This window comes from Lissotriton helveticus, chromosome 5_1 (assembly GCF_964261635.1).
Source record: "Lissotriton helveticus chromosome 5_1, aLisHel1.1, whole genome shotgun sequence".
NCBI classification, from domain to species: domain Eukaryota; kingdom Metazoa; phylum Chordata; class Amphibia; order Caudata; family Salamandridae; genus Lissotriton; species Lissotriton helveticus.
In genome coordinates this window covers 758,544,782-758,567,900 of record NC_136065.1, presented here as the reverse complement: position 1 = coordinate 758,567,900, position 23,119 = coordinate 758,544,782, and the positions used below count along the sequence as shown (strand labels likewise).

At 49.2% G+C, this 23,119-nt stretch overlaps 1 protein-coding gene across 8 annotated transcripts in view; it reads right to left on the bottom strand.

The window, feature by feature from the left end:
- Positions 1–23,119, bottom strand: part of SEC24C (SEC24 homolog C, COPII component) — a 1,539,459-nt gene that overhangs the window by 426,577 nt on the left and 1,089,763 nt on the right. The gene's annotated exons all lie outside the window — the stretch shown is intronic.

The window sequence follows — 23,119 nt, the reverse complement described above, 5'->3', positions numbered from 1 at the left end:
AAAAATAATCATTGCAAATCAAGATTGGGTTGTTGATTAAGAAAGTATAAATCACATGTTGTGTATGAAAGGCTGGGTTGTCTGTGCAGAGCAATGGTGATGAGCAGACAGGCAGAGGCAAACATGGTTTCGTCCAAGTGCCCAGAAGGGCCTTATTAAAAGGCAAAAGAGGTTCTATATGGGCCTTAGAAGGTTGAATAACTTCAGACAAAATAGTAGCCTTCAGCTCCCAAGTAGACAGCTGTACATCTAAGACTTCTGTCACCCGTCGCATAGCGACAGAGCAGGAAGAGCTTCCTCAATAGCAGCAGCAGGACTAGGTGGGACGCAAGGCCTGTATCTGGGTAAGTATCCAGACTACAGACATCTTGGAGCTCTTCATACTACTTCTCCTCAGCATATTATGGAATATAATCCTCCCCTTTATGTCATAATTGTCACTCTCCAAGTCAGTGCTGAAAAGTGCAGAGTTTGGGCCCTACGGTGTGGTATGGGCAAAGTGTCACAATCAGAAGAATTGCCTGTTAGTGGTGTGCTGGTCAGAGCTGCGCGCAGCCTCAGTCGAGGTGGATTCTGCTCAAAGAGCTGCTAGTCCTTCCGAGGTGGTATCAGTGTCAATGTGAAGGGAAATGGTGCATGAGGTGGCGCTGCAATCATACTGAACCTGATGTGCGCTCAAGGCACACACAGCATGAAGGGTGGACTCGCTATCAGAAAGCTGACTAGGTGCAAGACCCCGTTGGGTCTGGAAGCAAGAGGGGACGCTCCAAAAAATAGCTGAAAAAACTCGAGATTTGAAGAGAAACTAACATTGAACATATACTACGAGACCGGAGAACACAACTGGCCTCCGAAGACGACATCTTCAATACCAAACACCTTCACTATGCAACTATGCATAGTTCGACAAATGGCGAGGTAAGAGCCATGGAAAATACCACCTTCAAATTCTACCCCAAGTGCCACCACAAATTCACCCAGTGGAATTCACACAACATGTGCAATATCTGTCTGCCAAAGGATCACAAAGACAAGGATTGTGAGGCCTGCACTGTGTTCCACTCCAAGACTCTCAGGGCACGTCAAAAGCAAAGAGAGGGCCATTACGTAATGATGTCTCAAGGGCAGAAGAAACCTTCCTTGAAGAAATGCGGTTTCTCCAGCGACGAACATCGAGAGGTCCAAGCTGAGTTGATGCACAAAGGGTCAGATGTCGAAACTCTCGAAGGAGACACCGAGAGCAATTGCATCCAGAAAAAGATGGCAATAGACACTGAGTAAAAGACAGACAACGTAAGACAGTCACACCCATTGGAACCCATGGGACACAATAAAAAGGCACAACCTAAGGCAGCCCCGACGCCGAAGGAAAAGGTGATCGAAGGTCAGCTGCAATCCAAAGAATCCCACAGAACCCTGCTGAGGTATTCCGATGAGGTAAGATTACATAAGGCGATAAAGTCGAAGGTCGAGCACAAACCCTCAAAGTAAGCTACGCCGTTTTCGAGTCCACCACTCCAAAGAATAGTAAATCTCTGGTCAAAGACGCAGACAGAGCCCTCGAGGTCGAAAGGAAGAAAAAAACGCCCCCAGGCAGAAATGGCGGCACTCCTCCAAAAAAAGGAGATTGGCGAATCCCTCAAGGGATTCCGTATCCCTGCAATTCCCACTGTCGACACAGAAAATGTTGATGCCAAAGGCACAGAAGATGCCCAAGAGGAAGAAGAAATCCTCGATTCGCTTCAAACTCCTGAACGACGCTCAGAGGATGTCGAAGAGTACATCAGTCCCCAAGGAAGAAGAAGCCTCTGAGACTTTCGAGGATGAAGGAAAGACCTCGACATCGAAAGCCCAGAAGGGGAAACATGCTGCTATCCCTCTAAGTTTTCTCCTCCATATTACATTGCCTTCTATAACGGCTTCGTGAAAAGAGCAGCTGACTCTTTCGGGGTTGCCCTCGAAGAGGAGAAAGAGGAAACCTACTTCCTCTTAGAGACATTAGCCCCTGCCAAGAAGGGTACACAGTATCTTTCGATGCTACCAAGCATCCTGGACCAAGGCAAGGAAGCCTTCAAAAAGCCAGCCTCAGTCAAAGGAGTGACACCAAGGGTTGAGAAGAAGTATAAACCCTCCTCCAAAGATCCTAAGTATATACAGGGAAATACCGTGCCTGACTTTAACATTGTCACCACAGCAAGGAAGAGGGGAACTCCTTCTCCAACACTGGCCCACCTCCAGAAAAGGAGAGCAAAAGAATTGACATGGTGGGCAGAAAAATAGAGAAGGAGGCAGTAACTCAATGGCGCATCACAAACTCAAACGCCCTGTTAAACATTTATGGTAGCCAGCAGTGGGATGACATCAAGGAGCTTATCAACAAGCTCCCAGATGAAGACAGGTAAAGGGCATAATCCATTGTCCAGGAAGGCAAGAATATAGCAAATACATGCCTAGTCAGCACTCGACGCAGCCGACACGGCCAGCAGACAAATGTGTAGAGATACCACACTAAGGAGACACGCCTGCCTACACATATCCAGCTTTAAGCAGTAGGTGCAGACCTCAATCATTAACAGACCGTTCCCAGGGGACGCTCTGTTCAGGAAAGATGTCGACAGATAAAGAAAGAAAACGAAACTGCAAGAGCTATGGGAGCCCTGCAACTAAGAGGAGCCTTCAAAAGAGGAAGGTTTAGCGAAAGGAAACCCACAGGAAGAGGAGCCTTTGCACAGGGACAACAAATGCCTCATCCACAACAGGGCCAAGGGACAAAGGCAAGAGTAAAGTCAACAGACCGGATATCAAAACTGGCAATAACAGCCAAAGCAGTCCTGTCAAGGAAGGGGAAGAGGCAGAGGCCAGCCCTCCAGAGGAAGAGGAGCTCAATCGAATTGACTTGTGCACAAAAAAAGGACCCACACACAACACCAGTGGGGGGAAGGATAGCAGAATACCTGCAACAATGGCAGAATACCACTACAGACAATTGGATATTAAATTTGATAAAGTACGTGTATTGCATAGAGATGACAAAGACACCACCAGCAAACCCTCCAATAATAAAGTACCATCTCAGGTCAGAGCTCACGCAGATGAGATCAGAAATTAAGGAGCATCTTCAAAATCAAGCAATAGAAACTGTACCAAAGGAAGGCCTTTTCAAGGGAAAGTACTCACCATAATTCCTAGTTCCCAAGCAAGACCTTACACTGAGGCCTATATTAGACCTGAAGGGTTCATAAACAAGTTCAATCAGACGCAACATTTCAAAATGACTACACTTCAAGAAATAATACAGCAAATTCAAAAAGGAGATTACATGGCAACAATAGACCTCAAAGAAGATTCTGCACATCCCCATGAACTAAAGCCACAGAAATGATCTCAGATCTTTCCGCGAAGGAACACACTACCAGTTGTAGGTAGTACCTTTTCAAATAAAATCAGTACCATGTGTCTTCACAAAGTGCCTAGCCGCAGTTGCAGCACACCTACGAAGAGATAGAATAAACGTCTACCCTTATCTACTCGAATGGCTTATAAGAGCAAATACAAAACAAAAATGTCACAGCCATGTTCAAACAGTAACCCTCACATTCCAGAAACAAAGATTCTCAATAAATCACAAGTAGTCATCCACAAAGCCAGAACTAGAAAAAACCTTCTTAGGTGCAAGACTCAACTCAAAACTCGTACAAGCTTATCAAACGCAAAACAAGCCATCAGATAGGAAACTTCACTTTACCAGAGGGGTCAATCTCTGGCAGTGAGGACAGTCATGAAACTCATGGGCATGATGGCATCATGCATCCAACTCATTCATCCATATGCGACCCTTCCAGGAATTGCTTTCCAACAACTTGTCACAGGCCACAGACAGTTGGGAGGATCTAGTGATTGTTACGCAGAAACTGCAATTAACAATACCACGATGGACATCCAGGAACATAGCACTAGGCAGATCATTCAAAAGCCCAACTCCCTCTGTGACAATCACAACAGATGCATCACACAGTGGGTGGGGAGTGCACCTCGGCCAAATGAAAATACAAGGCAAGTGGAATGACCTAAACTCCATAAAATGCATCAATTACCTGGAGATGAAAACAGTCCTCCTAGCACTGAAGGCGTTTGAGAAACACACTTGCAAGAACACTGTCTTGATTCAAACAGAGAGGTAAGAAGCCAATCCCACTCAGCAAGCAAGCACAACAGATCTGGAAATGGGCAACTATACAAGGAATCAATCTGCAAACAACCTACCAGGAACAGATCAACTGAGCAGGCATAACAGCTGCTCCCACGAGTGGGAATTGAAACACAAGACAATACAATACATCTTCAAACTCTGGGGGACCCCAGAGATAGACCTGTATGCGACAATACAGAGCAAGAAATGCCAGTTCTTTGCCTCCAGGTTTCATCACTACCTGTCAAAAGGGATTGCCCTGTCAGATTGGTCAGGGACATTTGCATATTTTTTTCCATTGATACACCTAATCCAAAGAGTCCTAGAAAAAGGAAGAAAACCAGGGACAAACGTAATTCTCATTGCTCCACAATGGGACAGACAAACTTGGTATTTTAGTCTGCTAGAGCTGTCCAAGGGACAAATAATCAAACTCAAAGCGAACAAGGACTTACTAACAATGCAACAGGGCCAAATCTTCTACCAGGAGCCACTGACGCTACACCTAGCGGCCTGGCACCTGAATACGTAGAGTTTGGTCACTTAAACGTGCCTCAGCGAACAATGGAAATTCTAAAAGAGGCAAGAAAACAAACCACAAGGCAATTCTATGCCGCAAAATGGAAACAGTGAACCACTTGGTGCACGGCAATCCTCCTTATGGACTCAATCTCCACACAAGAAACAGAGATCATATATGAAACACACCTCCTAGACAGCCACATCAACTACTCAAGCCTAAAAGTACACCTCGCAGCTATCATAGCCTACATCAGGGAAAAATCATGCAAGAGGTTCTTCATAAAACCTGTCATAAAGAGATTCCTAGAGGGATCCAAAATAATGGCACCTCCAAGGACACCACCAGGCCACATCCGGAGTTTAAATACAGTCCTCACGCAACTTATGACAGAACCATTGGAGCCCAAGCACAAAGCGGACCTCAAACACCACTTTAAAAATGGCATTCCTACTAGCCATTACATCCTTACTAAGAGTAAGTGAACTACAAGCATTAACCATAGAACCATACATTCAAATCCATAAAAACAAGGTTATCTTCAGAACTAATCCTCAATTCTTATCAAAGGTTGTGTCCAAGTATCACTTGAATCAAAGCATTTTCCTACCAGTCTTCTTAAAAAACCACAAACAAAATTGGAAGAGAGACCCATACCCTGGATGTAAGGAGGGCTTTATTACAGAGAACAGAACAATCTCACAAAAGCAAACAGTAGTTTGTTGCTTACTCACATACCAAGACAGGGACGCCCGTCACAAAGGCAATAACTGCACAATGGATAGTTCAAACCATCAAACTATGCTATACCACCGCAGGTAAAACTAAGCATATGAACCAAAGCTCACTCAACTAGTAAGAAAGGAGCAACTCTAGCATTCATGGCCAATGTGCCAATAGACACTATAAGTGCTACAGCAACATGTGCATCCCTAAACACTTTTACCAAGCATTACTGTGTGGACATACACATGAATAAGGAAGCCCAAGTAGGACAAAACATACTTCAACACCTGTTCGCTAAGTCTTCCTCTTACTACAGCCTCCCCAAAAAGGGAGAAACCGCTATGTAATCTGATGGACAGCATGTGAATCCAGAAATGGATTCACACTGCAAACAAAATGGTTACTTACCAATAGGAGTAGTTTTGCAGCATGACAAGTTTTCTGGATTCACATGCAACCCACCCAGCCTCCCCTACAAGGAATACAAGAAGGTGGGGAACTATAACTAGCAATTCACTAAGGTACCATCTAAAAATATTATAAGACTGAAAGACAGAAAAAAAAATCCGAAGATGGCTACTATGTACAACGACCTCCGGGGCGCTGTATGGCGTCACGCAGGGGACCGACCTTGCACCAAATGGTGGTCGACGACGCCCAAAACAAAAAGAAAAACAAGAAAACAAAGACTATTTTTAACCCAATCACTAGATGACGGAATGATGCACAGCATGTGAATCCAGAAAAGGATTCATACTGCAAAACTGTCTCTGTCCAGTGTTTGGGCCTGAATCCAGATTGAATGATGTCAAGGAGGTGATTGTCAGTGAGGTTGGTGGCTAGGTGTTTGTTTAGGTTATCATCTTTTCCTTGACTTTTTCTGGCTAGGGTAGAAGGGAGCTAGGCTGTAGTAGCGCTTTCAGGTCTTCTGAAGGTTTCTGAAGGGAGGGGGATCTAAAGGGGGGGTGAGAGTGTCTGGGGGGTGGGTGAGGTGTACTGTGTCATGTTTTCAGGCATCCATGTAGGCAGCTGTGATGATTGAGTTTTTCAGGAGCGGAGTGAGGGCTGCGCTGATAGGTCCTTTAATGAAGATGTGGTGAGGGCACCATGGGAGCTCCAGAGTGTATGGACTGCACGGTCATTGCAGTTTGAGTGGTGATGGTGTACCTGGTACGGAGGGTGATCCCCTCTGTGTTGGTAGAGATGAGCAGGAGGGCTATGAGGTTGGAAGGGTCCTTTTTGAGATTGAAGTTTTAGTAGATTGTCATGATTGTTATTGAGGTATAGAGAAAGCTGGGCACAGAGGTCGTGAAAGGGGGCTACTCTGGTGGAGCTAGTCTTTTCCCGTAACAAATATTTTTAGAAATGCCACTTCCATCTGGGCAGAACAAAGATAAACGACTGGGACTATTACAAGGATGATAACCTCATTTACAATAAGGAGTGTAAATTGTTATGGAGAGGTATTAATGTATTAAAGTACTTCAATCTGCAACTCCCTAAAAAAGCATGTCAGAACCCCTTTCAGAGGGCCACAGAGGATACAGGGCCCAACCATGATGGTTGAGGCCTTTTACTCCTATGCACCTGGGCTCAACTTACTATGGCTTCTGAGCAAATGGGCCAAATACCCCTTCTGCACTTTTCTCTCAGTGGTAGCTAAGGTTGAGCAGTCTAAGGCTCCCTCGTGTGGGGTGGAGTATAAATACAGTTTAGTGAAAATGACTCATAACTTAGAGTTCACAGCAATATCAATAAACCAATGTCAAGTCAAATACTTATTTTCATGTTAAAAAGTAGTAGGGCAGGCCTCTAGTGTTTCAATGACAAATCCCTGTCACATCTGACTCTCGTACTGTGATTGGGGTTATTCTCTATTCACTGGTGCAGCATCCAGGGAAGGCTCACTACTATACATTCATAAAGTCTTTATTTCGATGTTTACATCATAAAAGACACACATATATATTTTAAAATAACAAATAAAAACCAATAACATTACAGTTCATTTACCCAATTGCATTACACTTTAAAACATCAGAGGGAAGAGGTAGTTAAGTCAGTCCATCCATCTTCTAAAAAAATAATTTATGTGCAATAAATTGTATCAGAAAATTCATTTAAATATCATCTATATACACATTTAGTTACTTTAAAAGGATTAAAAAGAACACAGGCAAAACGGAAGGTCCATATGGTATTAATATCCCATATAATTTTTTTAGCAGCAAGATCATAAAATATTTTGAGCCCATAAAAGATCATTAGAAGCTTAATTTGCGTGCTCGAATTATCCACATCCATTGTAAGAACTTTGCAACAGCAATAACCCCGGGCTGAGAGCTATTGGTCTTAAGAACTCTCAAGGACTCACAGCCAGTGGTGAGACCCATCTTCAAGCAGATGGGCTTCAACCACACCTGCCGTGGTGCTTTGTACTCTGGGCAGATAAATAAAATGTGCGCAATACTTTCCCGCTGTGTAGGGCAGAAGGGACAACTGGATTTGGAACTATCGTTCCATTTACAAGTAAAGGAGTTTATAGGGACGGTCCCAACCCTAAATTGATGGTACCGCTTGCTAACCCCTGGAACGGTAATCCAATCCCAGTAACCCTCTAGAGTAGGTACATCTTTTAATTCCAAGTAGACCCCAGTGAGAGACAGACTAGTACATTAACTGAACCTACTCAGAGATACCATGCTCCAATACAATTCTATAAAAACTTTCCTAGGCGGGAATGCATTTGCTATTGGATCTTCCCACAGACAGCCTAGGCCCATGGCGTTATATATTGCCCTTGCCTCCCTCATCCATGGGATTTTGTGGGCCTTGTCTGTGTCTCTAACTTCGAGAAATGCCCATGCATACTGGGAGAGATCAGGAGTGACCCACAATCTCCTCCAGTATGCCACCGGTCTATATCGGGCCAAGTCCTCCAGACGCTGACATCCCAAATCATAAAAGAGTGGGAGTAAGGGAGTGGATGCTGGAAGGCCCGTTACGCCCCTTAAAAATGTATTTTGGGCACTAGTCAGTAAAGCAAGGTTACTATACCCCCACAGTTCAGCCCCGTAGAGGACCGCAGCACCAACCTTTGCATCGTAGATCTTAAGTGTTGGAGCAATTGGACGAGTGTGGGAGAGAAATAACTCTTTTGTAAGAGTACCTGCTAACTGGGCATGCTTAGTAGCCAGCTGGTTAATGTGGTGTGTCCATTCTAGTTTCAAGCCCAGTGTTATCCCTAAATACGAGAAAACATGGGTCTGTTCCAACTGAACGCCATTCATGACCACTCTCCCTCTCACATGCTTGTTCTTATGAAGGACCATAAACTTGGTCTTACTCACATTGATAGAAAGTCCGTGGTCCTCGCAGAATACCTCAAATAAATCTATAGCCTTTTGAAGGCCTTGCTGTGTTTTAGAAATTAATAAGGTGTCACCTGCGAACATCAGCAGGGGGATCAATTTACCATCCAGCTTGGGGGCATCAGTGGGATGGTTCACATAATACGTGATCACCCTGTTGATGTAAAGTGAAAAGAGGGTCGGAGCTAGTACGCACCCTTGGCGAGCTCCCCTGGAAATCGGAAACTTATCTGTTACATTCCCCTGCTGGTTCCAGCGTACTTGGGCAAAATTGTCCTCATGTAGTTTCTTTAAAAAGGACAAGATATCTAGTGGCATACCCTGATCTACAAAAACATTCCACATTTTTGCCCGTGGCACCATGTCAAAAGCAGACTTGAGGTCGACAAATGCCGCAAAGAGCGTGCCCCTCCCAACAGTACCACACGCCAGTATAACAAAACAAATCTAAAAACTTGGTCTATTGTACTAGTGTGATTGCAGAACCCTGCTTGGAAAGGTGACAGTATTTCTTCGTCCTCAATCCACCCTTGGATTCTCTGCAGAACAAGCCTTGCTATCACCTTCTGTATACAATCTATTAAACTTATCGGCCTATAATTTCCTGGATCCGTGCGCTCCCCCTTTTTAAAGATCGGGATGATCTGGGCACCCTTCCAGGTGGCCGGTATGGGTGAGCCTTTGGCAATACCAATTGCTAGGGTTTGAATGTATGGTGCCCAGACCTCCTTGTCGTGCATAAATAAATCTGCTGGTACTTGGTCCAAACCTGGAGCTCTTCCTTTCGGGATAACTTTAAATATTTTTTCAACCTCTGTTCTTCCAAAATGTAACGGGATAATATCCCTGTTAGAGAGGACAAGATCTACATCCATCTCAGTAACAGTTTCCGTAGGGGCAAACTGCGTTGCATAATGTGAAACCCAGAGGTCGGGCGGGACATGGTTGATTGGTTCTCCCCGCTGAATCCCCCGCCCCCATTTAACCATATCCCAAAAAGTGCCCATTGATCGTTCTTTACTGGCAGAATACAGCTCCCTCCAGTACTCCTCATCCCAGGCTCGTTTAGCATCATATTGAACTTTTTTATAAAGGAGACGGGCGTTGTTGATTCTATCCCCATCTTTTATTTTGACTGCCTCTGCTAGGGCTTTATACGCAGCCCTGCATGACTTCCCATACCATTGTTCTTCCTTTTTTGCAGGCCTATTCTGTTTAATAGAGACCTTTTTTATAAAAAAATTCCCTGAATAATAGTTTAAAAAAATTAGTATGGATCGGTATGACATTTACCACCTCATCCTCCTGAGTAAGTGATTCTTGGAGATCAATTGTTGCCTGTACCGTCAATTCCCTCATTGCCACTATATTCTCCTCCCTCAGTAAACAATGTGCCCATTTTATTCTCCTTGTATCGTTTGAGAGGACAATATCGACACCCTCGGGAAGTAACTCTCGGTGACTAGATGTGAATAGCTGAAAGATTAAAAGCAGTGGATCACGGGGCGTGGCTTGGAGGGCGAAGATGGCGGTCGCAGCTTAGAGGAGCTCCCGCCGGCCCGCACTTTATCCGCTCATTATCCTGGCCCCCGAGCCCGTAAACTGCCCTACCTGTGCTGGGTGTGTTCCGGGTGGCACCCAGACCTCTCCGGTGTGCCGCCCCGTTCCATCGGCCGCTCCAGTGACCCGTGATTGTTGGCGGCGCAGTGCGGCCTGTTGTCCACAGGCGGAGCCGGGGCCTCGATTTTCGGGAGGGGGGACCGACGGCCAGTGGTCGGGCCGGTCGGAGGACTCCCCGCCCGGAGACTGCGGTGCCGGAGCTAGCGGGACCCACTGGGAACACCTGAGGAGTCGGAGGTTGTACCGAGGCGATCCGGTGACGGCGTGGAGGCGCCGCGGCCTGTGCGGACCCCGGGCGGCCGGGGCCTCGAGTTTCGCGACCCCGGGCCGGTCCGAGTCAAGTTGACCGGGGGTCGCTGAGGCTCACTCCTGGTGTTGGTGTGGCACCTACTGTGCGTGGAGACCGCTGGGCACATACAGGAGGAGCCCGAGGAGGTGGGTTGCAGCTGGGGCCCGGCGGCCTAGTGTTTTGCCAGTAACGTGCGTTTTGAGGCGCGCCTCCCTTGGCCGGATTCCGGGACTGCTTGGGGCCGGTGAAGCAACGGAGGGAGTCCCCCGCTGGATCCTGCCTCGGACACTGGGGGCTTCGGAGTGAGATTGAGGCCTGCCTGGCCCTGGGGACGCCGGGGCCTCAAGTTTGGTGGGCCCCGGCCGGGCGGCGTCTTCATTGGCTCCTGGACGAGGGTGTGGGCACAGTGCAGCTAGAGTGCTGGAAGGTTGAACGCCACGTCGAATTTGGAGGGCTAGAACTGGTGTTGCAGTGCTGGATGGAGTGGTGAATCGACGACGCTATATAGTGCCTACTGCCCGGGTGGTGTCTGGAGGTCGTCCACAGATAGTCCGCGACGAACAGTGAGTGCCCCCCCCCTCCTCCTCCCCTCTGGTGGCCCTGCTTCTAAGGCACTGTGAAGAGACATGTGGCCCGAGTGGTGATCTGGGCTATTCAGTTTGAGGACCCAAGTGCCTGCCCTGCCTCATCTGCTGCTGTGAGACACGAGTGGGGTGTGGGGTGGCCAGGAGGACGGCGGGGCTGGATGCCCCAGTGTCTTGAGACTATACTGTGCGTGCCCTGGCTCGTGGGTCCTGGGTGAGGTCCGGACCGAGACCTTGGAGGCCCTGAGCAAGTGAAGAGACTGTCCTGTTTTGCGCTCCCACCGGGGCTTGCCACCCGGGGCTTGGCTGCGGTGCCCGTGATCTGGGGGTGCCCACTGGGGACGGCGCTCAAGCCCTGACGGAGTCTCCTGGGCCCCCCAAGTGGACGCTGCTGTTGGATTGCTGTCGGCGTAGGACCCACCGCAAGGGCTGAGAGGCCCTCTTCATTACCCCTAAACATGACGAGAGGTGGGGGCGGCACTGGTTCCACCAAACAAGGGCCGATCGATAAATTCACGGGACCCAGTGGAGGATCCGGGGCCTCCGGAGGTAGCCAGGGCACAGGTCCTGATAATGCGGCCCTAATGGCCGCCATTACGCAATCCAGAGACATGCTTGATGCCAAAATAGGTGCGGTTGGAGCCGATGTCATGCTGCTGCGTCAAGATCTCCGCAATGCTGTGGCCCGCATCACAGAAACCGAAACTCGGATTACAGGGGTGGAAGATGATGTGGTGGCCCTCAAGAAAAAGGTGGAGGACATGGCCAGGATCCAAAAGGGGCTGGCGCTCCGTGTTGAGGATGCGGAAGGGCGGGCGCGAAGAAATAATCTGCGCTTCGTGGGCTTTCCAGAGGATTGTGAGAAGGGATCCATGGATGCGTTCTTGACACACTGGTTGGAGAGTTGGCTTCCCCCAGACGTCCTGTCGCGCTGCTTTGTAGTGGAGCGCGCCCATAGGGCCCTAGCGCAGAAACCGCCGGCAGGAGAGCGACCACGTCCAATCATCGCTAAAATCCTCAACTTTCATGACAGGGACGTTATACTTCGAGAAGCGAGAGCCAAGGAGGACTTGTTGTTCCAGGGCCACAGGATTATGATTTTCCCAGATTATACCAAGCTGGTGCAGCAGCAGCGCCGATCCTTCCAAGATGCGAAAGCCAAATTGCGTGGACTGAAAATACAATATTCACTGTTGTACCCGGCTCGTCTAAGAGTTGTGTTTCAATCCAAGACCCACTTTTTCGACACCCCGGAGGCGGTGTTTAGCTGGACAGACGAGACAGTCAGGATCCGACCGAATGCCCAGCCGGGCCTGAACCCCGGAGCATCGCGTGGGTCGTCGCAAGAGAGAGGCGAATCTTCCAACAGGAACAGGAGACACAGGAAGTCTCGGTCACGGCGACGCTCCCAATCCGGGGGTGGCCGGCTGGATGGTGCGCAGTCGGACACTGCTCAGTCTGGGACTGGGACCTGAGGGCCGTGGAGCCCCATTCCTGCCTCCTGAGCGACATTTCGTCACTAGCCTCTGCTGGTGGCCATGGGGGTAGAATTCCTGATTGATGGGCTGGCGCATGGTGTGGTGAGATCTAGGCCATGGCTGGACGCAGGAAGGGCGTAGTATCTGTTGTAGTACTGTCCCGCTGCGCTTAAGCGGTGGGTCACATGTGATTAATGGGGCTCGGGGTACTGACCCATGGGCGGCCTAATCCTCTCACGTTCGAGGGGGGGCCCTAAGGGGAGGTACTGTTAGTTGGGGAGAGTAGGGGGGATCCATTGGCATGGGTGGCTTTGGGCGCTCTGTTTTGGGCCTGAAGCTCTTTATGCCGCGACAGGTACTTCAGTGTTCCATGAGGTATAGGGGTGGGGGAGGGGGGATAGGCGGAGGTTTGGTAGTTGGGGGAGTTGTATTGGTGGACAGGGTGGGGGGGGTACGGGGTGGTTGGGCAGGGATGCACGTGATTTTTGCTGCTGTGATTTCTGTAATACAAGGTGCTTGGGCTAGGTCCGGGGGTTTTCAGATGCTCTCCCACCGAGACTATGGGTGATTCCCCAGAGAAGGCGCCTGTTAGTGGCTCCATGAGAATTCTCAGTTGGAATGTCAGGGGAATGCTGGACAAAATTAAACGGGGAGCAGTGCTGCGCTGGGGTAAGAGGGACTCAGCGGATGTCATGTTATTGCAGGAGACGCATATGTTGGGAACGAAGATACTGAGTTTGCAACGATTTGGCTATACCCAGGTGTTCCACGCAGGCTTTACCAGGGGTTCGAGAGGGGTAGCTATCCTCATTCATCGACGACTGTCTTATACTCACGAACGCCATTGGCTCGATCCCCAGGGTCGGTATGTGTTTGTCAAGGGCATGATTGGTGTAGAACCTGTAGTGTTCGGCAGTGTATATGCTCCCCCACCCCTGCAGTGGTCCCTGGCGGAGCGCCTGTTTGAATTGTGGGCAGAAATTCCGGACTGCCTGGCTGTGATAGGGGGCGACTGGAATGACGTGGTGGATGTGGGTCTGAACAGACAGAGAATGCAAGTGGCCGCAGTAGCGCCTACCCCTACACGTCTGAAAGCAATGATTGATGGGTTGGGTGGACGTTTGGAGGCATTTACATGTCAGGACGCGTGAATACACGTATGTGTCAGCAGTGCATGGCTCCTTCTCCAGGTTGGACTGTGTGTTTGTACCTGGGGCCTTCCTCGATAGGGTGAAGCAGGCCGTGATACAACCTCGAGGACTGTCGGACCACTCTCCGGTCGCGGTACGGATTGAACTGCGTAAACCGCACCAGCCGTTCCGTTGGCGGATGTCTTCGTGGCATCTCCAACAGACAGATTATACGACACACATGCGCGGAGCGATAGCCCAATATTGGCAGGAGAACTTGACCGAAGGCGTGGATAGTGTGACGGTCTGGGAAGCCATGAAACCCACATTGCGGGGCGTAGACATCGCCTGGTGTGCTACCGCCCGTCGGAAGCGCCAGGAGGCCACGGTGGCAGCTGCGGCCAAGGTGAGAGCATTAGAGGAGCGGTGTAGAGGGGATAATGGCGATGTGGCGCTCAGACTGCTCCTACAGGCGCAGCAATCATATGCCTCGGTCCTACTGGACGAGGCTCGACAAGCCTGGCTGGCCACGCGGAGCAGGGTGTACCAATGGGGCGACAAGTCCTGCACAATGCTCCACCGGTTGTGTCAGCAAACTCTGCAGCCGATCTCTCTGCCGGGCCTCACGGACGGAGAGGGGATTGCCATGACGGACCCTGCTGCCCTTGCGGCGAGCTTTGCCGACTACTATAAGGTACAATACGCCCCACGAGATAGTCTCCCACCGGAGGCAATCGACAAATTTATAGCTGACCTCCCCCCCAGAGAGATATCGGATGAAGCCAGGACGGCTCTAGACCTTCCCCTGTCGGCGGAGGAACTGGGCGACGCGCTGGGACAACTCAACACTGGTAAGGCGCCCGGACCGAGTGGCTTTCCCAGTGAATTTTACAAAAAATTTCATTTGCAGCTGGGACCGCACTATCGACAGGCTTTGGAAGCAGCGCGGGAGAGTGGTAGCTTGCCGGTGGACTGGCGTCAGGCTGAGATTGTGGTGTTCCAGAAACTGGGCAGGCCCCCTGACAGGCACGATTCGTATCGCCCAATATCTCTCATTAATTTTGAAGCCAAATTATTGGCTAAGGCGTTGGCGAATCGTCTCCTCCCATACATAGCAGATCTGGTCCACCCGGATCAGGCGGGCTTTATGCCGGGCAGAGCGGCAAGGCACAACATCAGACGGGCACAGGTAGCGGTGGGTGCGATGAGGGCGACTGAGGAGCGGGCGGCGCTCCTACTGGCTGACATCGACAGAGCGTTTGATTCTGTCAGCTGGGCTTACCTTTTTGCTCTATTACCGCGCCTCAATTTGGGTCCAGTTTTTGTCTCATACGTCAAACTGCTGTACACTGACATCACCGCCTCGGTACGTATTTCGGGGGCCATCTCGGAGAGATTTCCGGTTGCTAGGGGGACCCGGCAAGGATGCCCTCTGTCCCCGTATCTCTTTGCGCTGGTCATGGAGCCACTGGCTGCGTGGGTGCGCATTGACGCGCAGCTTCGTGGCTTTGTATGGAGTGCGGCCCTCACAGACAGGATCGCGCTATATGCGGATGACGTCCTTTTCTTTTTGACAGACCTTGATCGTTCGGGCCCGCGAATTTTGGAGATACTGCGCATTTTCGGTGACGTCTCGGGACTCTACCTCAACCCGCGCAAATCGACTCTTTGGGTGCTGGGGGGCCGGCCCGAGGTGTCTCCTTGGGCATCGGATCTGCAGGTAGCGATTGGTGGACTGAAATATCTGGGAGTCTTCCTATCAGAGTCTGCTGCAATTGCGTGGGAGCGTAACATACAACCGGTGTGGGACAGGGTTCAATCCGACGTCAAAACGTGGTCGCGCATGCCTCTTAATATCTATGGCAGATCTGCTATATTTAAGATGGTGGCCCTCCCTAGACTACTGTACCAGCTACAAAATCATCCACACAGAGTGGACCCGCAGTGGTTCCGTCGTGTGAATTCATTGCTAGGCCGCTTTTTATGGGCTGGGGGTGCTTCTAGGGTAGCACTGCGGACTTGCTTTTTGTCCACGTACTGTGGAGGTCTCGCAACATCAGACATCTTGTCATACTACCAGGCCTCTCATTTGTTGGTTTTAAATGAGTGGTGGTACGGTGGACGTGACGATCCGGCATATGCCCTGGAACATTTTCTGATGGGAGATGCCACGCTCCATACACTCTTGTATTCGGCAGGGCGGCGGAAGACACTGCCACAAGTGTCTCAAGTAGTCTTCCTGATTTGGAGACAGGTACTGCGTCGCATGGGATGGTGGGGACGACTGACGGCCGAAACTCCACTGTGGAATAACGGACAGCTCCCTGCGCTGGCCTCACTGCAAGGGTTTAGTGGCTGGGACTCCATAGGGATCTCGTCGCTTGGTCATGTCCTTACCGGGACTACCCTTAAATCCTTTCAAGCACTCAGTACTGAGTTTGACATGCCCAAGACCCAGTTTTTTAAATATCTACAGCTTCGTCATGCTCTGGCGCCGAGTCTGGTGGAGCTGGACCAGCTTCCGGACTTTAGCCCCGTGGAAGCTAAGCTCTTCATGGGAGACCTGGGGGATAAAAAAGTCTCAAAAATCTACCAAACACTGGTCACTCACTGCTCCTCTTCCCTTGTGTCGTTGAAGGCCTCCTGGGAGGTGGATGTTGGTCCGTTAGATGAGGATGACTGGCGGGAGGCGCTAGAGTCCCCCCGAGGCGCGGCTATAGCAGTGAGATTGCGATTCATACAATATAAATACCTGCATCGGGCCTATTACACCAGAGAGAGACTGTGGAGGGCGGGCCTTATTGCTTCCCCAGACTGCCTGCGCTGCGGGGCTGAGAGAGGCACATTGGTGCATACTGTGTGGTCGTGTGTGGGCCTGGTCCGGTTCTGGAGTGGTGTGTGGGACTGCCTATCGGAGGTGCTGGGATGGGATCTTCCTCGTACACCTAGATTGGGTCTTCTTCATATCCTAGATCAAGTGGGTGGTAACATCTATAAGCGCCATCTCCTCCTGCTGGGCCTCGTTGTGGCCAAGAGGGATCTGGCGAGGGCCTGGAAGAGTGACCGCGCTCCCCCACTTAGCGCCTGGAGGGCGGGCTTAGATTTTCTCATGGGGCTGGAATTGCCAGTGTTTGAGGCCAGGGGCTGCCCTCGGAAACATTACAAGATCTGGAAGCGGTGGGCGGACTACAGAGACCTGACATTGGAGCCCCCCACTGACACAGATGATAGTCTATCCACTGATTGAGACCTCGGGGCCTCGATAGCTCCAAGACACTTAGTTGTGTTTCCATATGTGTACTGCAGCTGATTGTGATCACGTGCATCGGGTTAGGGCGGGATAAGGGGTGGGTAGTGGGGAATGTTACAGTTACGGGGGATAATGGGGCGGGTGGGAGCTAGTTAAAAGTTTGGGCTGTATGTATATTCTATTGTATATTGCCCACTGACGTGTTCTCCTGATTTTGGAGGACTGTACATTTGATCTGCTTAAACTTCTAATAAACACGGTTGTGAAAAAAAAAAGCAGTGGATCATGATCACTTTCGACTCTCTCAGCTACCGTCATGTCCTTGATATTGGGCCAATTCTCTTTGTTAGTGAGGATGTAATCAATACGGCTCTTAAATTTAGCATTGGTAAAAGTAAAAGCCCCTAGTTTATCAAAGACTGTTCTCCCATTTGTCGCCCTTAACCCATGCTCTACACATAGTACTTTAAGCTTGAGCGCAGCCTCCGTCCATTTTTTAATGGGCGGTATCAACAATTGGGGAATGTCCCTTGGGCGGTCTTCTTCCGTGGTGAGATCTATATCGTTACTATCGAGGGGTTCGAAGCAACAGTTGAAATCTCCCGCTATTAAGATGTTACCTTTTCCGTTATACAGCGCAAGGAGTCATTCCAACTGTTCAATAGTATCCGAGCGTTTACCCCCCGGCATACCCCTTGAGTAAATATAAAAAAAAAAAGAGCCTTAGACTCAGGGCACTGAATTTGTAACAGTAGGATATCATTGCTATTAGTGTCCAATTCCTTGACTGTGTATCTACTGTCCTATCTAGCCCAGATTGTTAAGCCCCCCTTAGGTCTCCCCCGCAAACTGGGAGTCTCTGGTTTGAAAAAGTTGAGATAACCTGGTCTATACTCAGGTGTAACCAACCAGGTTTCCTGTAGTAAGACTAGGTCTTTACTGTCTACATAGGACAGCCAATCTTGTGAAACTACCTTACTTCTGAGTCCTGCCACATTCCATGAGACCAAGGATGTGGCATCGAAAGCAATATCAATTCTAGAAAGACCATGAGGCCCACTATCACATGACCCTCTAATGGGTGATCTTTGCCCAATATGGGAAAGCACTTGGATCAGGCTGTTATTAACAGATCTCCCCAATCGTGCATTTTGTACCGGAGTCGGAGGGTTAACTTCGAGTGAGCTAAGACCTATGGATGACAACTCTCCATGAGCATGGACTGGGCTTAATCCAAAGAGATCCTTATCTCGATCGCATGGCAGTCAACAGTTGACATCCAGCGTACTTAGAAGCTCAAATCTATTCTGCAAAGGGACAGAGCTATGGGGTAGACTTTCCTGAAATGGGTGATCTCTTCCTATTTTGGTTCCTTAGTGTGTGAGGAGTTGATAAAAGTAGCCCAAGGGTAGTATATTAATACAGTCAGGGCGAATCCTAAAGGATCCTGCCTGCCTAAGAATGTGCCTCACTATCTCAGGAGACCCCAAACTCAGAACTACACAATCTCCTTCCATACATTTTCGTGATTGTCCTACCCAAGCAACCCTTCTCACCAGTTTGAACTCTTTGAAGAGGTGATATCCTAGCACAGTTTTTGTGTTAAAAAAATGAAGTGCCTTATTTTTCAGAGAGGACCAGTGCTCCTCCTGGCCATCTGTAATTTTCGGGACGTTCGCCAGAATGATAGAATAGGGTCATGCTTCCGGTGGGAGATGGAGAGACACTTCCCTAGAAGAGTTAATACCCACTCCATGTAATCTCTCTAAGGGACCCCGAGGACCCAACTTCACTCCAGGATTAATGCATGACGGGGGGGGCACTACATTGGCCATTTGGGCCACAGGGGGTCAGCTCTGGCCAGTGGGAGGAATAGTATGAACAATAGCAGACCGATCATCGTTATGTTGCATCTCATTAATGGTCGGATGGTTCTTGGGTAAATGCCTTTCTAAGTCATTTAATCTACTGTCAATTGAATCCAGTTTCGCCATGACTGGATCAATTAGTGCCCTGAGCTTATCATCCATTTGTTTTAAAAAGTCAGGATTGTTACCTACAGGACTAGGGCCTGACATGGAAGAACTCCCTACCTGTGCCTTAGGATTGTTTCCGGATTCCACAACTTTATCTAAATGTGGCCCCAACCCATTAGCATGATTTCTGTTCCTTGCCTGTTTTGAATTTTGGCGGCTACCTTTGGGAGCACAGCGTGCTTTCCTTTTCCCGGGTAATTATTTTACTCTTGGGCCCACTGGAGCCCTGGATTGTCTTGTGCGAGTAGAAGGGGGTTAGGGGGAAGAACTGGATAGGGGAGAACATGGGGAGTTAAGTATTTGTATACATTGAGTAGGATCCTCTTTGGGAGCGGAGGATATTAACACATGCGTTGTTAGGGGACATGTTTGTTTGACTCTATTTGATTCTAACACTGTACCCGGATTTACAATCAGATTAAGTGGATCAAGTGAGAGCCTCCTCTCTACAATCTCTATCTCCTTGGTCACCCCTGATTCAATCCGTTGGAGATACGCATCTAAAGTCCCCGTACATCCCGCCCCTACCCCCCCATGCGAGTCGTTTTGATCATAGTACAAGGTAAAATACAACTAAACACTTAACACTTCACCCCTAATTCAAGAGTTTCTAACATGTACATGTATTATTTAGAACTATAAGAGTACTTAATGAATGCCAGGTTAGGATGTTACTCCCACATTTATGCTATCAAATACTTTAAGTTATTAACAACTTTCCAGCTCACTCAGCTAGGCTTGAGTCCCAGTCTGCGTTGGAAACGTTAAGGGGGGGTGGCCCGTCCCGGCCTCCTCTGGCCCCGGATGGCCCCAGATGGCACATTCCTTTGCCCGGGCTTAGCCCGGCGTCGCCCGCGTGCGTCCCGCGTCGCGAGGCTCCCCTCTGGTCTTAAGCGCCTCCGGGCGCGGACTCGGCGTAGGCGGCTTCCCGACGCTTGGACTGCTGGGACCTCCCTCACTGCGGCTGCGCCAGGTGTCGCTAGGCTTGCAGCGGCAGAGAGAAACCGGCCCTGGAAGCGGGAAGCAAAGAGTTGCGGCGTTGAAGGTCCCCCTAGGCGATGTGAGCATCAATGCGGGCAAATGGCAGTAGCGGTAAGGCACCCCTTACTTAAGAGTCCACTCCTTTTCTTAGAAATTAGCCAAAAGAGTCTTTGGTGCAGAAGGACCTACAGTAGCGAGTTTTCCGGGGGCCCTGTAGGCCTGTATCAAGTCTTACCTGTTCCAGTAGCAAGGAAGTGTTCAGCATTTCAGCAGGTGCTGCAACTGCGTGCACTAGCAATGCTCAAGTCCTATTTGTTCGAGCTGGGCTGCATGTGCGATACCACTTGTAGAAAGCTGGCTCTGTATATACTATACCAAAGTAAGGTATAGATCGTAGAGTTCAGGGAGTCCTCAGAGGTATAGAAGAGGCTAAATAAGGTAAGTACTTTTTGGTAGTATGGCCGAGCAGAATGCTTTATCCAGAGAGGGTTTTATGCATTTTTTGTATTCACTCACTCAAGGACTGATTATACACACTCAGAGATAGAATCCAGACCAATTGGGTAAATATAACAGGTATACTTGTATTTTATTTCTAGAACAAAGCAGGACTTGGTGCAGGTAGGTAAAATGTACTTTTAATTGTAAACCTTTATACAGATATGCAATTGGGAATGGATTTGTAATTGTTGCAGGTTGGTATGGTTTTAAAAAGCAGGTTATATTACACAGTAATTACTTTTAGAATACGTGTTGATTATTTTCAGATTACAACGATTACGGGGGGTGGTATGCCTCGATATCACACCTAAGGGTCTCACGATACTAGGCACACAACACTTTTCTTGGCTTGAGTTATATTTATTTATTTATGAAGCTTGTAAAGCGCACGGCTACCCCCGAGGGGGTGTCCCGGCGCTGTAGACTGCAGGCTAGAAAAAGAAAGGACCGAATTATGCGGTGGAGAATAGCCAGGTCTTCAATCGGCTACGAAAAAGGGATTCAGACGGAGTGAACCGGAGGTCTAGAGGGAGGTTGTTCCAGAGTTTGGCCGTCATAACTGTGAAAGCTCTGCCGCCCATTCTGGAGCGGCGGAATCGAGGTACTGTGATAAGACGTAGATTGTTAGACCGCAGGGATCTGACCGATTGGGAGAGTAAAAGTCTCTTTCGCAGGTATCCCGGGCCTGACCCGTTAAGGGCCCGAAAAGCAAGCGTCAGCATTTTAAACTGGATGCGACTGGAGATGGGGAGGGGGGGCTGTAATTCTTTACGGTAGGATGCGACCGACTGACGGTAAGGGATATTGCCAATCAGCCTCGCCGCCGCGTTCTGAACGATTTGTAGACGTTCAATTTGATACAGAGGGGCCCAGGCGTGGAGACTGTTGGCATAATCCAAATGTGACGTTATAAGGGCGTGAGTGACAGTTCTGCGGGCAACCATGGGAAGATATGGGAAGATCTTTCTCATCATGCGCAGTTTCCCAAAACAGGCTGCAGTAACCTTGTTTATTTGGGTTTTACAAGAGAGGGCGTCATCAAATTGAAAGCCCAAATTGCGAACAGTTTGGACCGGGATGGGAGGAGGATTAAGCACGGTCGGCTACCACAAAGTAGAAGGTATAGTGGTTTTTTGATTAAAAAATAAGACCTCCGTCTTATCGGTGTTGAGCCTAAGATGATTAGAAGTCATCCAGGAGCATATTTCGCCAAGACAGTGGCGGAAGCTGGCGAAACTGGAGTCAGAGTGATCTCTAAAAGAAAACACTAGCTGTGTATCATCCGCATAGGAGATCACTCTGACCCCCCAAGACTCCACCACTCTAGCCAAAGGGGCCAAATGCACATTAAAAAACAGTGGGCTCAACGCAGAGCCCTGAGGAACTCCACAGACCAGGGGTTTACTCTCAGATTAAAATGGTTTAAGGAGAACCCTCTGCGTACGTCCTTTAAGAAAGGAACTGATCCAAGACAGAGCGGAGCCACCCAAACCTATCTGCTTTAAGCGATCCAGTAGTATCTCATGGGACACCGTATCGAAAGCGGCGGATAGGTCAAGGAGGACCAGCATGGCCTCCTCGCCCCTATCCACACACTCTCGAATCGTCTCAGAGACCTCCAGGAGCGCCGTCTCCGTACTGAAACCAGTTCTGAAACCCGACTGGGAATCGTGTAGCAGAGAATTGGTCTCAAGATAGTCCGCAAGTTGTAGCTGTACGGCTTTTTCCAAGACCTTCGCTGGTTTAGGGAGGAGGGAGATGGGGCGGTAGTTACAGAATTGCGCCGGGTCCGCGTCCATCTTCTTCAGGATGGGGACTAGCATGGCCTCCTTCCAAGCTGTTGGAAATTGGCCAAAATGTAGTGAGGAGTTCCTTGAGTTATAGTTACTGTTATCCCCATATAAAACAACAGTTCAACACTTAAAACAGTTTAAGCCCAAAATCTCATAACATGGGTTCCTATGGGAAAAAACGGTTATCGTTTTCACAGGTAAGTAAACTTCTTACAAGTGGGAGTTTTGGGGGTTAGGGCCAAGTTTCTTCAAGGTATAGGTAGGCACTCGAACTGCACCACCAGCGGCACTGGGGCGGCCACATGTAGGGTGCCAAGACGATGTTGGTTACCCTGTGATTCTCTATGGAGTACTTCATTAAAGAAAATGTGCTGCAGGCTCGGGCAGGGTGACCAAAGGATGGAGAGGTAAGGTGATTTCTTGGCGGATGCCTGGACACCGTCGGTTGGGCAAACTAAGGCCATGGGGCGTCGGGTGTTAAGAGTGTCTTCTAGCGTCAAGTTTTCTTACCAGCTGCAGTCGGGGAGACCCTTCAGGCTGAGGCCGCAGGCATTTTCAAGCTTTAGGGAGGTCGGGTATCACCAGATCCCAGTTCAGGATCACTGGGGACACCTCCGTGTGGTGTTGGACCACTTGAACTCGGGCCATGGG